At 38.6% G+C, this 15,734-nt stretch overlaps 1 protein-coding gene across 2 annotated transcripts in view; it reads left to right on the top strand.

The window, feature by feature from the left end:
• Positions 1–15,734, top strand: part of FRY (FRY microtubule binding protein) — a 196,528-nt gene that overhangs the window by 18,042 nt on the left and 162,752 nt on the right. The window contains exon 1 of one of the 2 annotated variants that reach the window (XM_054517894.1): positions 1,834–1,922. The exons of the other annotated variant lie outside the window; for it this stretch is intronic. The gene's annotated coding sequence lies outside the window, so the exon portion shown is untranslated. Of the gene's footprint in view, positions 1–1,833; positions 1,923–15,734 lie in introns of those variants that run through there. 2 annotated transcript variants of the gene reach the window in all.

The following is a 15,734-nucleotide window of genomic DNA, read 5'->3' as shown; positions in this document are numbered from 1 at the left end:
AATAAGTATTTTAAATCTGTATCAGATTGACTCTTCTACATCCTTCTAATCCCTGTATCTCTGCTAAGTAACACTGTTAGCTGATCTTGTATTTAGGACATTGTTGCAATTGAGGCTGAAGTCATGGACTTGTTTTCTTCTATTCCGTCTTACGGAGCTTTACTCATTCAGTAGTGAATAGACACACCAAGGCATTTAACTGCAAGGAAATACATCAGTCCATCCATTGGGACTCTAGTTGCAGTCTTGGTGCAAACTCAGGGAGGGGTCTTGCATGCAATAGGCTGCTTTTACTATTTTTTCTTAACTGTAGTAGCTAGAAGTTCTCTCTTTAAACATGAAAGCTGAAACCTGAGAAAAGTGAGTTGTCTGTCTGTCCTGCCATCATGAAGTTAGTCATTCATGTATGCCTAGACAGGACTGTCCAGCCAATGGTATCATTGGGTTGTTGTGTTCATCCCCATATGGCAAGGGAGAGACAGAAACTGTGTGCTGAGAAACCATGGCATTGCCCAAGGGATACACTGCACAGAGATACCTTTTTCTTCTTTTACAAAGCACCTTATTTCTTCTTGTTCTTTAAATCTGACGTGTTTAGAGCTGCCGTATACTTCAGGACTTGGTTAATACCAACTGCTATTTATATATAAATTTTGATTTTTTACTATTACATGGTCATGCTTTAAAACAAAAATTTAAAAAAAGACACAGGCACAGGGGAGCATAGTCAACATTAGAGGGCCATTTATTGCCAACAGAGAGGTTCATCACTTTAATCAGTGGAGTTTGTACAGATCTTCTGATATGCTCTCAGTTCAGCAAACTCTCATGGCCATGACTGAACCTCACTCTAGCAGGACCATGCAAAAATGAACAGTGTCTTGTCTTAACCTGGAGATAAAGCCCTCACTTGTTAAAGAGAGAAGAAAGAATTGTATAAAGACAGAGTGGGCAACGATGGGACCTTAGGAGACCAGGTCTTGACAGAGCTACCAAGGAAAAGTAAATTGAACTTAATGAAGCAGCATAGAATTAAAAGGAATTAGCTAAACATCATTAAATGTGTATGCTGACTTATGTTTAAAAGCACAATAGCATGAAGAAAATTAGTCTGAATTTTTTTGTTTTCATCTAGGGAAGTGAAGGCTGAGATTTTACTCCTATTTCTTTTTGACAGAAGGTTGCTGATGTTTGAGTTTTTTCTTTATGCATGGAAAAGACATGAGATTTTGGCTGGGAATGTTAATTTTCTATTGAAAATGGAATAAGACAGAAATCACAAAGGTGAAAGTGCTAAAAAAAGTTTAATGGTCGAGTTCTGCTTGGAAGCCATTTGTATTGTGAGCTAGGGATGTTTTTTAACTAAGTACCATTAAAAATTTACTTATAGTACAGCTGTTAGTATCTTCTAGGCTTTTTTTCCTTGTCCTTCATCCCTTGTTCATGTAGGTAGTCTGTATTATTGTTGAATGATGCTTGCTCACTGGTGTGTCAGTTTTGAAGAACAGAAGGTGAGAAAAATACCTGGGATTTTCTGCCTCTCCCAGGACCAGGCATGCCTTCATTTCATGGCCATATGCCTGTGCCTCAGATGTTGTCTTCCCAGCCAAAATTAGCTCTGTGTGTTCTGTGGGACAGCACATGATCACTGCTTTGGTACAAGCAGTGTGGTGTTTCTGTGAGTTAATGTGATGAAGGTCACTGGTTAACAGTACTTTACAGAGCTACTCAAAGAAAGAATGTAGCTTGCTAGTCTGTGATTTTACAACTGAATAGCTAGTATTTTTTATCAAATTCAATGTTTTTGTTTTTTTTTTTTTCAGTGAAAATATTGTCGCAGTTAGAAGTCTTGAGGTACTCCCTCAAAGCATTTCTGGAGTTCAAACCAGCATACAGTCTAGCAAAGTCACTTTCTAAAATAAGTAAGTTGATTTGATGCCATATTTGCATGTAAATTATGATAATGAAAAATAATGAAAGAAAGAAAGAAAAGGTTTTATACATATGACAAATTCTTAAAAGTTATTCAACGGTGACATGAATAAATTATTTCATTTCCCATGAGTCGTGCAGCTAAGACAGCCGTACAAATGACTTACTTTTTACTTTTGACTGGCTGTGTTAATTGGGAAAGACTTGCCAAAATCTAATTACTTTTAATAAGGATGCTTAAAGTCATGGGTACAGTATGTGTCTTGATTCAAATGAGTAATAATGATCTGTGTTCAGTATTTTAATTTGGTGAAGATTTGAATATCCTGCCTCCTCTGTGAATAAATTGTACTGCATGGCAATAATGTACGCTTGTGGTCTGCATATGATAATTGCTGTTCACTTATGGTACCCCTATTGCCATTTGGGAGATTGCCCTGTGTTGGTGCTGCACTTTACAAGTATCATCCAGCAGAAGGAAGGGAAAGAGAGTCTGACTTGTCCCAAAGTTTTTCTCCTTCCTGTCTGACTTGAAAACATTGGATTGGTTTCCCACTAATACTGTTACCAAGACCTTCTGCTGACTGAAAATGCGGGAGAAGGGAGGAGTAGCATTTTTTGTTATTTGCTGTTCATATTGTAAGCTGGCATTAGTTCTGCCTTACTGGCTTTTATTGAGCCTTATGCTCAGATATGCCATTGGTGCATTGCTGATTGTGTGTCCACCCACTGATGTGGGTGAGGGGCCACTGCTTCATTACCAGAAATTATATTACTGATAATATCTTGCTTTGGTCTGCCCTTTTGCATTTTTGTGGTCTCACGCATATTTTTATATATATTACTAAATGTACTCTTCAGCACTTTAGTTTGTGCATATTTGTATTAAAGTGACATTTTCTTTAGGAAGGATGGGTTGATGATTCAGAGAAAAGCTCTGGATTTCTCATGAAGTCTGATGTAACAGATGGATGTTGTCAGACTTGTTTTCTTCTTGGGTTCACTGGCATTTTATAGAGTGGGGAGAATGATTTCCAAATGTTCTTGTAAGCAAGTGATGAAAATGCTGCCTCATCTTTAAGTTATATTTAGGATTTAGATGAGGTTCTCTATGTCCATTGGAGAGTAACTTGAACATGGAAATGAGAGAGAAGGTAGGGAGGAAAGTGAGGTTAAGATAAGGAAGGCTTCTTCTGCTATTATGGCTTGGGTTTTTGTGTTTTGATTTATTGTTTGTTTGTTTTAAAAACTGTCTAGTTGTCTCCTAGGTTTAAATTGCCACCATCAGTTGTTAGAGATGTCAAGACTTCTTGAAAGCAAAGACTCCAGTGTTCAAGTGAATGAATCCCATTGTATTACACAGTAATTTACCCCAAATCTTAAATGTCTAAGGATTTGTAGACTTCATTTGTGCTGAAAGACCTTGTGAAGCAGTTACAGCACTTGCATCCTGATTTCAGCACAGATTTCTCTGTGTGCTGCCTTAGAAATAGCATGTCAAAAAAGAACCTGGTTTAGTAACATAGTTTGCCTGTTTTACCCTTGGTCTCTTCGCTATATCCTTTCTAGGGGGTAATGATTAAAGGGTAGAGGAAAAATCTCAAAACTTGTGCCAAATGCTCACCTTCTGGAAAATATAACTGTTTTGGGGGTTTTGTATGTTTACATGGTTTTCAAGAAGAAGCATCGAACTTATACTCAACACTGGTTGTATCTCCAAAGAAATACATCAATATATAACATATTGTATTTTAAAATAGAAGCCAGGATCCTAAGAAATGCAAGCAAAATAGGAAACAGACAAAAATATTTTAAAATATTTGAGAATAAGTCGGTGACTCTTAATATCAAATGGTAGTGGCCTTAGCTACATTTCATGTGCAGTAAATCGATGAGAGTTTGTTGATATTATTTCCGAGTAAATCTCTCTTTGGCCATCAAGAGGCAATGGAACTGTTTATTCTCTTTATCTGATTTAAGATGCACTGTGAACAGTGCAAACACCATAAGAATATGCCCATCTCTGGCCCTCAGAGATACATTTTTGTGCTAATGGGTTGGAAAGATTGACAATAATTTTTTTCATAGGGTTGTGAAATACATATTTAATACATGGAAGACAGACGTAATTTTTAAAGTCTTACAGTAGTGTATCTGCAGTAATGAAAAACTTAGCAAGCAAGTAAAATGTTTTCAAATAATCAGATTTAAATGTTGTCATAATGGCTTTGATTTAGCCTTCTGGCTGATATTCTGTTCCCCTCCTGAAGAGCAATCTTCATATAAGCAAGTGTAAATAATGACATTGAAGCGTGTTCTCTTGGTAATGTGGTGGGTCAGTGGACTGCATACAAATAACTCAAAATGTACTTCTTCTATAGAACTTGTTTAATTTGAGATACTTCTGTGCACTTGTTGGGTGCATTTGGCAGGTAACTGACTTTCAGATGTTTATACTTTACACATTTACTTGGAGCATACTGTATCCAAGTTAAATCACATGATAATCTTGGAATCTCTGAAATAAAAAGTTGCATATTTTTTTGATTTTAATTTTTTTGCTGTCTTAATGTACCTGAAGTTGAACTACAACCACAAGGAGTTTAGGATTTTCTGAAAGTACTTGCTAAATTTCCAGAAGTAATTTTAAAAAATCAGTATTTTATTAATCTGGGTGCTAGACTATTGTGCCTGAAGATTGGTGTAGAAAGTAGAACTCATCTTAATTACAAAAGACTACTTAATGAAAAATCTTAGAACACAACTAAGGTGAGTTGGAAGTTTTCTTTTTTTACCGTTTCTCATGATAAAAAGATGCCCTTAAGGATGAAATCTTTATGGTACTTCTGGTAAACAAGCTGTAAGCAGATAGATGCTTAGTTCATGTACTTGGATTTTTGTAAAGAACGTACTCTCATATTCATTTTCTTTATTGTTATCAAATAAGAGAGGTTATTTTGGAATGTGGTTTTTTTATGAATTTTGGGGTTGGATCTCAAATGAAGAACCTGACATGAATAGCTCAGGACAGTCTTTATTATATTTGGGGTTTTTGGGAAATTGAAATTGCAGAGATTTTCACTATATGATATCAATTTAAATTCCTTTGCTCTGGATATACTAATGTGTAGCTGCTAGGCAAAGCTAAAATGCAGTATTATATTTAGATACACTTTCAAAGACCCAAGAAATGTCTGTTCATGTTTTAAATCATGTTCTAGGCTGTACTTAAAATTTATTAAAATAAGAAATCTTTTCCATCTATTACTGGAAGATATTTCTGTTTCAATGAAAAAAATGTCTGTAGTTATGCAATGTATATTGTGTGCGAGACAATCCTGTGGCTCCTCTTAGAAGGACCTGTTGTGTAGTGGACTTTTTATTTATTTAGTTGGTTTAGAACTGCCTGAGGGTATTGATGTGACTTTCTGTGGGGTTTTGCTCTGTGTCTTTGGAGTTACTGTTTCATGTTGGCTATAATGGAAACATGCTTTAGTTGCACAATGTGTTAGAGATTATCTCTATGGTTATCTGTATGCTCAATTTGTTGTGAATTATCTGCTAGCAGAGTAAACCTTTTGTGGGGTAATTTATGTTGCAAACAAAATAAGGCTGGCACAATAATTTTTAAGCCTAATCTTAAATCTGTGTTTTGGTAAGGAGAGGGACAGTTCACAAGTGCCATCTTTCTCACTGTAATCTCATTTATCATGTATTTCCTACTTCGTTTAGGATCTTTGAAGTACGTACTCTCTTGCTGGCCTGTCCTCTCTTGTTCTTCTTATGCAAGTCAGAGAAATCTCTCTCTGGCAAAGTTGTTCTATTTCTTCTGCATTTTGCCTGGATAACTCTCCTAGCAATTCTCAGACCCAGTTCAGAAGTTGGCAAGAGCTGAGGAATCGAGAGAGAGCTGGATTTGCCACCAGAATTTAGATAATGTTTTGCTGTACACTTGTAGGCTGCTCCATGGCACCATGGCAAGAGAGCAGCCCCAGGGGTTCAGGTAGGCATCCATGGGCCTGTGGAGTTGAACCACCAGTCTGTCCAGCAAGACGTAACTTTAATTACTGCCATTAAAACTCAGCACCAGTTTGTTCGGTGAGTCACAATAAAGTGCTTCTGATCAGACTTGTTTAGCTTTATCATGGACAGTTACTGACTCCTCTATAGAAAATCATTCAAGTATTAAATTTCCACTAGTTGCTGAGGCTCTGTTCTCTAGCAAAAAGTCTAATCTGCAGCAGAGGTTTTACAATTACACAAAGATGCCAGGGTGAAAGAAGGATGACAAGAAAAGCAGAATACCAGAGACTAAATTAAGCTCACAAGATGGAATTTCAGGGTCTGAAATGTAATTTTCTGCCCAGTGAATTGAGGATAAACAAAACAAGTCCAATTTTAAATCTGTTCTGGAGCTAGAAAATCAGCAGTTCTCCCTTTAGAAGCTAGTAATAATGTAATTTAAGTGTAGATTTGTCATACTAAATGTTGTTAGACTCTTAAGTAAGAGGAGTGTCACAGTTTGATCTTTATCTGGTTTCAGGGCTAAGAATGCTTCTGCATAACCTATTGTTATATATTTATTCTTCCCACTTGAAAGCCCATCCTAAAATAGGTCTCGGTGACTGTGTAAACTTCACCCATCAGCAAGGACGGTGATGGTGATGGAGACGGAAAAGGCCCAGGTAGTCAATGCTGCCTTTGCCTCAGTCTTTACCTTTGGGAGATCTTCAGGAATCCCAGGACCCAGAGACCAGTGGGAAGGTCTGGACTAAGGCTTTACCCTTGGTACAGGGATAACCGGTTAGGGAACATTTGAAACAAGCTGGACATCCATGAGACAGGATGTCCTGACAGGATGCAACCCCAGTGCTGAGGAAGCTGGCTGGTATCATGGTCCAACCAGTCCTGATAGTTTTTGAAAGCTCAGGGCTACTGAGGGAGGTTCCTGATAACTGAAAGAGACCAAATGTGACTCCTTTCTCCAGGAAGGGCAAGAAAGAGGATCTGGGAGCTGCTGGCTGGTAATCCTCACCATAATCCCTGGGAAAGTGATGGGGCAAATAATCCTATAATCCATTTCCAAACACAAGAAAAGTAGATGACTGGCAGCAGTCAGTATGTTTGTATGAAGGAGAAATGATGCTTTATAAGCTCAGTAGCCTTCTAAAACAATAGATAGCCAGCTTGGTGGATGATGGAAGATCAAAGAACACTGTTTCAACTTTAGAAGGGCCTTTGGCAGGATCACCTTGAACATCATCATAGACACAATGATGAAATATAAGCTTAATGGGTGAACAGTGGAGGGCTGAGCTGCCAGGCTGAGTGGGTTGGGATTGGCAGCATGAAGGCTCACAGGAGATCAGTCACTAGCAGGGGCTGATACTGGAGCCAGTACTGTTAAACAGGGATCTCTTGAAGCTCAATGAAAGGAAGAGTCAAGTTATTATAATTTTAACACAGTTTTGTTCAATGTTTCCCCTACTGCTTCTGGAAGTACTTGGTTTCACTCTGTATTACTGAAAATCTTACCAGTTCTCTTACTCTGCTTTCTAAGATTATTATATTTGTTCAGGCATTTCCTCATTATTCTGTTCATTGACAACCTTTCTCACTAAATATTTCCAGAAAATACAATCTACTTTTTTTGTTGTTTCTTTATGTGGAAGATAAATGGAAAAACTGTCAAGCAATCCTATAGGCCTACCTCATGGCATGTAGCCTTAAAAGGAGGACCATTGTTGCAGGAGTTGCAGACATCCTTCTTTTCTTAGCTCCCTTGCTTTCCTCCACTCCTGATACTTGCAGAAGAATAGTGGAAGTAACTTCCATGAACATTAGCATTGCTCCTTTCTCACAGCAGAGGTCTAGAAGGAACAGAGTTATTGTCCTCTAAAGACTGATTATCACTGTCCATTCTGTTTTTTTAAATCTGCAAGCTCATTTTCTGACCATGCTTGTTGCAATTAGAGCTAAAATGTATCTGTTCCTGTGACAGCCGCAGTTTAATAAAGGCTCAGACAGAAAAGTGGCTTGGAAGAATGTTGTTACTCTAAAAAGCAGTACCTTTTATAGGTAGGAGTGCCTCTTATAGGTGTTTGTAAATGCATATGAGCAGTTGGGAAAGCTATTTAACCACATAATACCTATGACAAGTATGTCTCTGATTTTTTTAAACAGGTTGGGGTTTGGTTATTTTTTTTTCCAATTTAGAGGCATCCTTTTCCTTTGCTTCTTTCCTCCACCTGAACACCCATCAGCCTCATTGCATTGACCACTGGGGATACTCATAACTTCATTTGAACTGAAAGTAATTAAGGTAAAACTGCAGCCTCAAGACACACCTGCTACTCTGCGCACCTCAAACTTCTGCTCCTTAGTATTGCCGGCACAAGGAGACCTGATTGACATTATGGGGGAAAGGGAGGGGGCGGAAGAATTTCACAGCTCTTTCAACAGTAGCACAATCTCAGGTTAGCTTAATCAAACAAGAAAGCACACTGTGGGTGAAATCTGTTGTATTATCAGATGGGGGGGAAAGTATCCTTCTGTTCTTGGAGAAGTTTCCATTTTAGAAAGGTTCTGCCTGTGCTGATGCCACGTTTTTAGTTCACTGAATTAGTCAGTAGCTGGCGATGACCTCTCTTGATCTGTGGAGGAGTTCAGGCAAGGTTCATGCGCTGCAGCTCAGCATGAGTGGGGAGGATCTGGTGTCACTGAGCACTGGGACCCAACTGAGCGCGAGCTCAGGTTCCACACCCAGCACTGCCTCCAGCTACACTGAAAGATTTCAAAGCAAGTGAACCTCAGTTGTTATTTTTTTATGATCACCATTCCCTTTTGAATTAGGTTGCTGTAAAAGTTAACTGGATTTTTTCCAGATCTAAGCGCCGTATACAAATGAAAGTATTCTGTCTCAGTGGATTGTTTTCAGTTATATATTCGATATTTTAGATCTCACTTCACAGCTGAGAAGCCAAATCAAAGATGAAAAAGAAAGAACTATTTTCCTCTTCTGATCTGGAAAAAAAAAAAAGGGAGAGAAGAATAAGATCTGCTAATTTTAAAAAGTTAAAAAAAATGAGTTTAGATTTTCAAAGCCTTTAATGATGCAGTGGACAAACAAGTACATGGGAGTTAGATACTTATCCAGATTTGACACTTCATAATATACAAAGCAACTGTTAGATGTTTCAGAAGCTAAATGCCTTTGAAAATCTAGGCTGTGGTGACTCAAAATCATTAATCATTTTAAGTGTATTTAAAGCAACTATAATTACAACTGCCTTTTCTAGGAAACTGTTGAATTTTAAACTGTGGCATCTTTTTGTGCTTTCTTCCTTGTGTACTGAGCCTAAAGCACTTTCTTTTAGTTAAAGAAAAAGCAGATTGTATGTTTTGTTTTGTACATTTTTTGCTAAATTGCAGTTTCCATTCAAATGTAGCATGCAAGAAACCTTGAGTAACATAACCCTCTTAAACAGGAAAAAGGTCATTTGCCTTTTTCCAACATAAGCAGGCAGGTGTATTAGACCTCATGTCTCTGGGAGACCCAAAACATTTTTTGGTTTAGCAGGAAGGGATGGACTCTGAAGGATATAAAAGACCCAGTTACAAAGGCTGCATTTATATTTAACTTGGCCTCTCTGAGGACACTTGTGCTTCTGAAGAACAGCAGCAAGTTGGAGAATGCTGGAGCTCTTCAATTGCCGGTGCCCAGATAGAAGCGTTGCTGTCACAAAACCTTCACCACAGCAAGGGAGAGCCCTTGAACAAGTGCTCATCAGTTAAAAAGTGCTATGTTCAGGGGAGAAAAAAAGCAGGAAAGAAAGATTGTACCTCTTAAATTGACATCTCTCCTGGCACAGATTACTCCAAAAGGTAAAACAGTGCATACTTACAGATAAGGTTCTAATTAAAAAAAAAAAGTCTTCCTTCCCAGTACATAAAAAAAATTATAGAAAATATTTTGCAAGTCAGAACAAGCATTCTTATGTAAGATCAGTCAGATTTTTTTTAATCCAAATTGTTGTCTCCTATCTCGCCAGCATCTAAACACACTGTTGTGCAAGTTAGAGTGTTACATAGTAAATTCCAGACGCTGTGTCTCACCAGTGTTTGCCTAGGAGGGTTATGTGAAAAGTGAATTCAAAACTACATAAAACAAGACATATTCCCTTCAACAACTGTTTAGGATTGAGATGGTTTCATGACATCAATTCTTGAAAGAATGGAGAAAATAATTTTGAATAATAACGGGAGAGCGCTAAGGCAGACGTTGTAACTGAAAGGTATTCATGTAATGAGACACAGAAATTTCACTGTAAAATCATATGGCCTGATTTTTCCTGACAGTACCTCACAGCACTGTAGTCATTTATGTAAAGTTGCTGTAAAGTAGCCAGTGGCTTGAGTCATGAAGATTTTTGCTGACAGCTATTTATGTTTACTTTGGATATCCAGAAATATTTTCAAAGGGATGAAGGGCATGGTGACAGCCTAGCTGTTAAAGGTATCAAGTGAGCTAAGAAGTGTATGTGCGTGTCCTGTTTATAACCTACAGTCAGGGAAAGAACAATTTTATTTTTTGGTCTACCACCTGGCATGACTTCTGGGATAATCCTGATTTTTGAAGTTTTAGTTCTTCCCACCTTGAAAGAAAAAAATTATAAAATTTGTTGAGTTTATCTATCTTAGTCAATAGGTCACTGGTCTAACTGGAGGTAGCACTGTTCTGAGCTCCCTGAACCTGAGCTTTCTATTAGCACCTCTGAGTAAAATGAGAAAATGAGCTCTTACACTGTAATGAGCCAGGCTCCAGCTATTCCAGGCACTTCACTCACAGCAGGGGCCTGAGTCCTGGAGGATGTACAGTCTTGTTTGTGGTGGTACATGTCAGGGAAGTTCATGTCAAGGAAGGAAAATTGATGGCAGTGATACCTCATCATTTGAAAAACTGGCCAGCTACATCTGATAGTACTCAGTTTGCCTGTTGCAGTCACATAATTCTACTGCAGCTGTTGCAAGAGGTAGAATTTTTTTGAATCATTGAGAGTGGACACTGTATGCATAAGGCCCACCTGAGGAGACTGGAGGTGTTTGTGTTACAGGGGCACGTGTGCCAGCTCAGACCCGAAGCCTGGCTGGTCTGACCCTCTCTCTGACAGTGGGCAGAGCCTGATACCTGATAGGAAGGTGTAAGAGGCAGCAAATGAAGTACAATCTGATCCCATGTCCATCTCATCTTGATCTATAGTCAATGGAAGCTCATTGAAATCCTTCCAAGATTTTTGTTCTCATTTTTTTGAGAGAAGTAAAAAAATTTACTCATCTTCTAAGGTTGATGTTTTAGTGGAGCAAAGGGACATAAACAGAAGGATACCTTTCTGCAGAATAATGTAAACATTGAGGTGTGAGTATCAAATAGGTCAGCCAGAAAGGAAGAAGTGTTAATAATTGAAGACAGAATGAGAGAATGGAAAAGAAAGTTTAAAAAAAGAACAAGTAAGCAAGAGGCCTGTCACTGCACCATCTTACTTAAAGTCAGGGAAAACTTTAGGATCTGCTCTGGCAGAATTAAGAGAAAGAAAATATATCTGTAAATGTATTTGAGATTCAAGAAAACATTTGTGTTAAAAATCACACGTAGGAAGAGCATTGAGATAAGATCTGTCTGAGTGATGGATTAGTATTAGAGAACAAATTGGAGCTACTGCACTGAAAATTCCACCTTCTAATTAGGTAATCAATGAAAACATTACACGTGCAACATGTTACAGGGAGATGTCTTGTGGAAAATTGATATTTTGAACATGTTTTCTTCAAGGGAGACAAAAGTAAGGTGTGTGATATACTTTGGTCAGGGGTGCCTTAGTTTGGGCATCAGGTCACCATTCTGAGTGGATACACACCCCCTCCTTGTGTGTCTTGCTGTGCTTTCTGTCACATCTCAGGCACCTCTCTGAAAAGGTGGGAGCTTTCCCTTTCCCAAGGCAAGTTCCATTCCTGGGGAGGAAAAGGAAAGGGGACTTTTCCCCAGCTCCATAGCCCTGGCAGAACAGGGCGAAAGCTGTGCTTGAAATCCCAGGGTGTGTCTGAGAAGAAGAATGAGGAGAAACAAAGCTGAGAACTCTTATGATCTCAGCTGCAGTAATGTGCAGTAATTGTGAGCTATCCCTAGAGACCCTGTAGGAGCAAACAGGTTGCTTTGAAAAATGCCGTGTAATGGAAAGTCTCTCTGCCCATGGCAGGGGTTTGGAATAGTCAATGTTGAAAGGTTCCATCCAACCCAAACCATTCCATGACTCTGTGAACATCTAGCAATGGGCATGGTCCAGCCCTTGCCTTTCTGCTTCTACCTCTTTGCCCTCCCACAGAGTTTTCTGGAGGGTAGAAGATGTACAACTGTGTGACAGAAGGGAAGTGGAACAGGGAGTTTATGACTTAATATGGCCCGAAATTCTGCAGTATTTGAGGATTCAGTCTAAGCATTGTGTAATGAGGGAATATGTGTAATAACTTGAGAAAAAGAGGGACAGCCACAAAGTCTGGATTCCCTCTGTCCTAGACCTGGTACCAATCTCTTATGAGTAAATTAGCAAATACAAATTATACTGTGAGTGTGGGGGTGGGGTTCAGTAACTTCATCTCATCTCTGAAACTGAATGAGAGTCTCCTTCAGGGGTGGTTTGGAAACTTCCTGCTGTAAGGAAGTTCTGACACCTCATGCTAGAATGTTTGGGGAGTATGATATATAACCTTGTCTCTAAAATACAGGTAAGGATTTGTTACAAAGGGAAGAATTTTATAGTATTTCAGCAATGGTAAAAAGCTTGTTTAGGGATGGTTCCTGGAAACTTTGGGTGAAGAGCAGGAAGAAAATACTGACTAAGTTATTCTTTTTGCCTGCTGATGCCTGTGGTCTGTGCTTGCGGGACACAGGCTGCATTTTAACACGCACAGCAGTACTTCTTGCATCAGCGTTGCCTGAGTCTGTGCCCCAGTGGTAGTGGTGTAGATTTCCTAATGCCTTTCAGGATGGTGTATTTGTAGCATATGTGTGGTAAGTCTGGGCAAACAAAATTTGCTCCTGGCTGGCTGATGCTTCCAGACACTGTTCATCTAGGGAGAAATTCAGAGGTGAATGACAGAGTCCTAAGAGGACATGTCAGTTTGACAGCTCCAAAGAAAATTCAAGGGAAGAATAATAGTACTTTGAATCTTGAAGGCATAATTCCAACATTCACCAATTCATCTTCTGCAAAATGCCTAGTAATCATTTGTCATTTATAGATTAGGCACAAACTCCTTACAACCTATTTAATTACTCTAATGAATTTACTAAACAAGCTGAGGATGAGAGCTGGGTGATGTGTGACTCTATAATGTATCTATGAAAATACGTTGTTTTATTCTATTAAATACCATTCAATAGGTTTCTATTTAAATAGTGTATATAACTGTACCCAAGTTGCCTGATGCCCTTGCGTCTGGAAATACAAACATGTGCTTCATTTCAATGCTGCTGTCTTCCATTTTGATGCAGTTTGTGATGTAAACAAGCATTCCTCGTGCATTATTTACCGTTCTCTTGTTTCTGCCTGTTTTGCTTCCCATCACTAGGTGGCAATAGCTGAACAGCCACTTAAAAACAGGAGACAAAACAAAATGGTGCAGCAAAACTAATGAGACATAAACTAAGAAGGATTTCTATTACTTTATTTAGAGTTTATCATATTAAATGAGATTTCCTTGATGAAATCTTATTTTGTGGAGTTCTTTCTGCCACTCTGTACTTTTAACTTGGAGCATAGCAAGATGTTTGTTTTACCTTCTTAATACGTGGGACACCATAGTACCTAAAATTTGGTTGGTTTAGATACTACAATTTTGATCTTTGATTCAGCAGAGGACATTAGTTAAGCTGTGGATCTAATGTATGTGTTATGTCATATCTGCCAGTCTCTGTGAATAGTTCCCATACCTTAGGGTATCTATAATTGTGCTAGACACCTAAATTTAGGCACTGGAATACCATTGAGCTATGACCAGCATCCATCTGAAAGCTGGCACAGTCTTTTCAGAGCAGGGCAGAAAGAGGTTCCCAGAGGAGGGAATGTGAACTCATGAATGCGATGCAGCCTATCCCAGGACATGATGATGTCCTGCTTGTTTTCCTCTGTTAGGTGTGTTCTGCACTGGAATCAAATGAGTCTGGGAATCACTCTTTGTAGGGTTGCTTTATTTTGCCCAAGAGGACTAACTAGACTGTGTAAAAACCATGAAGACACTGATAAGCAGCCCTTACTTATTCCCGAGGTGAAGAACTCCAGACAGCCTAACTTTTATACAGACTGTACATCTGATTCCATGGAAATCAGAGACACAGATGTAATTCAACATACAGTATTGTTTGGCTAAAAGGGCTTAGTATTTAAATCAAAATAAGAAGAAAAAGCTATAGGAAGCCATAGAAAATTATAATCATAATCATAATCAAGCACGTTAAAGCCTTCAGTAGTTCAGTAGAGCTACTTTAGGCTTTGAGATGTGTCCACACCTCTGCTTGGAAGACAAAATTTGAATCTATATTTGCTTTGTTACTGTTGTCATCTACTGTTGGCTACTCTTTGCATTTAGCCTCAGATTCTGAGGAGTTAAGATTGCAAAATCCACATAGGCCTTTTCATACCAAGCTAAAATGAGCCCCAGAAGATTGTGCAAGACTGTGCTATATTCAAATCTCTATGTGCTTTTTTAAGGATTCCTGCAAGCATTGCTGAAAACACAGAGGACTAAACTGCCTGAATGACTGTAATAAACAGTAGTCACTAAAACTGTAAACAAAATTGGTACCTATGCTACTAAATATTAAGAATCTAAAAATCTAGTTTACAAAAGTAGTTACCCTAAGTATCATGTGTATACAGTGAGGAGAAACAGGCTGCTTTGAGCAAATAATTGTGTTCTTTACTGGAACTCTCTGAACTATTGTGTCATGCTGAAGGCACTCACCTCCCAGTGTAGGCATCTGAGCTGGATGCCTCAAGATAGATATTGTGAATACCTCCAGCAGTATGTGGTTTTGTTATTCTTGTCCCTTTACTGAGTGAAAGCTTTGGAAGTCTATTTTTCAGATGTTTTGCAGTGACAATAGCTGCTCACAAGGACATGTCTGACCATGCTGATAAACAGTGTCTCCCAGCTTCTTTTTCCCCAAAGTTGGGCATGGAAACTCCACAGCTCCAGATCTGTTCAGACTGAGAAGGGTACTAGCCAGGTAACCAAGGTTCCTGGATATTTGTTTCCTCTGAGCTCAGAAAACAGTGGGAGAACAGAAGGTGCTCAGTGCTGACAAATGTGGAGTATGTGTTACATTTAGTTTAACAAACATTTAGTTTAAACATTGCTTATGGTAATCAGGAGGTAGTTCATCATGGCAGGCACATGAAAAGCCTTACATTTTGAATCTGTGGTTTCATATGATGAAAAAAAAAAGCAACTGCTATTGTCAATTCCCATGTAGTAATGTCATAAAGAAGGAGCCCACTGTACCTGTAAATTTGTAAGTCTGTAACAGCCCTCATCAGCCAATTTACTTTCATGGACAGATTTCGTATGCTCATGCCTGTCTGTCTTTCACAGCCTGGAATACGTAATTAAATTGTAAATATTGCGAAGTCAACAAAAATGAAAGTGGAAGCTATGTAACTTCAAAATTTCTTAGTCTTGTGAGCCTACCAAAAATAAGTTCAGAACACTAAATTAGAGTGCTGATGTTTCTGTCATTTCTATGTTAT

Source organism: Molothrus ater, chromosome 2 (assembly GCF_012460135.2).
Source record: "Molothrus ater isolate BHLD 08-10-18 breed brown headed cowbird chromosome 2, BPBGC_Mater_1.1, whole genome shotgun sequence".
In the NCBI taxonomy this organism is placed as follows: Eukaryota; Metazoa; Chordata; class Aves; order Passeriformes; family Icteridae; genus Molothrus; species Molothrus ater.
The sequence above is the reverse complement of the archived record's forward strand: the minus strand, read 5'-3'. Positions and strand labels throughout refer to the sequence as shown.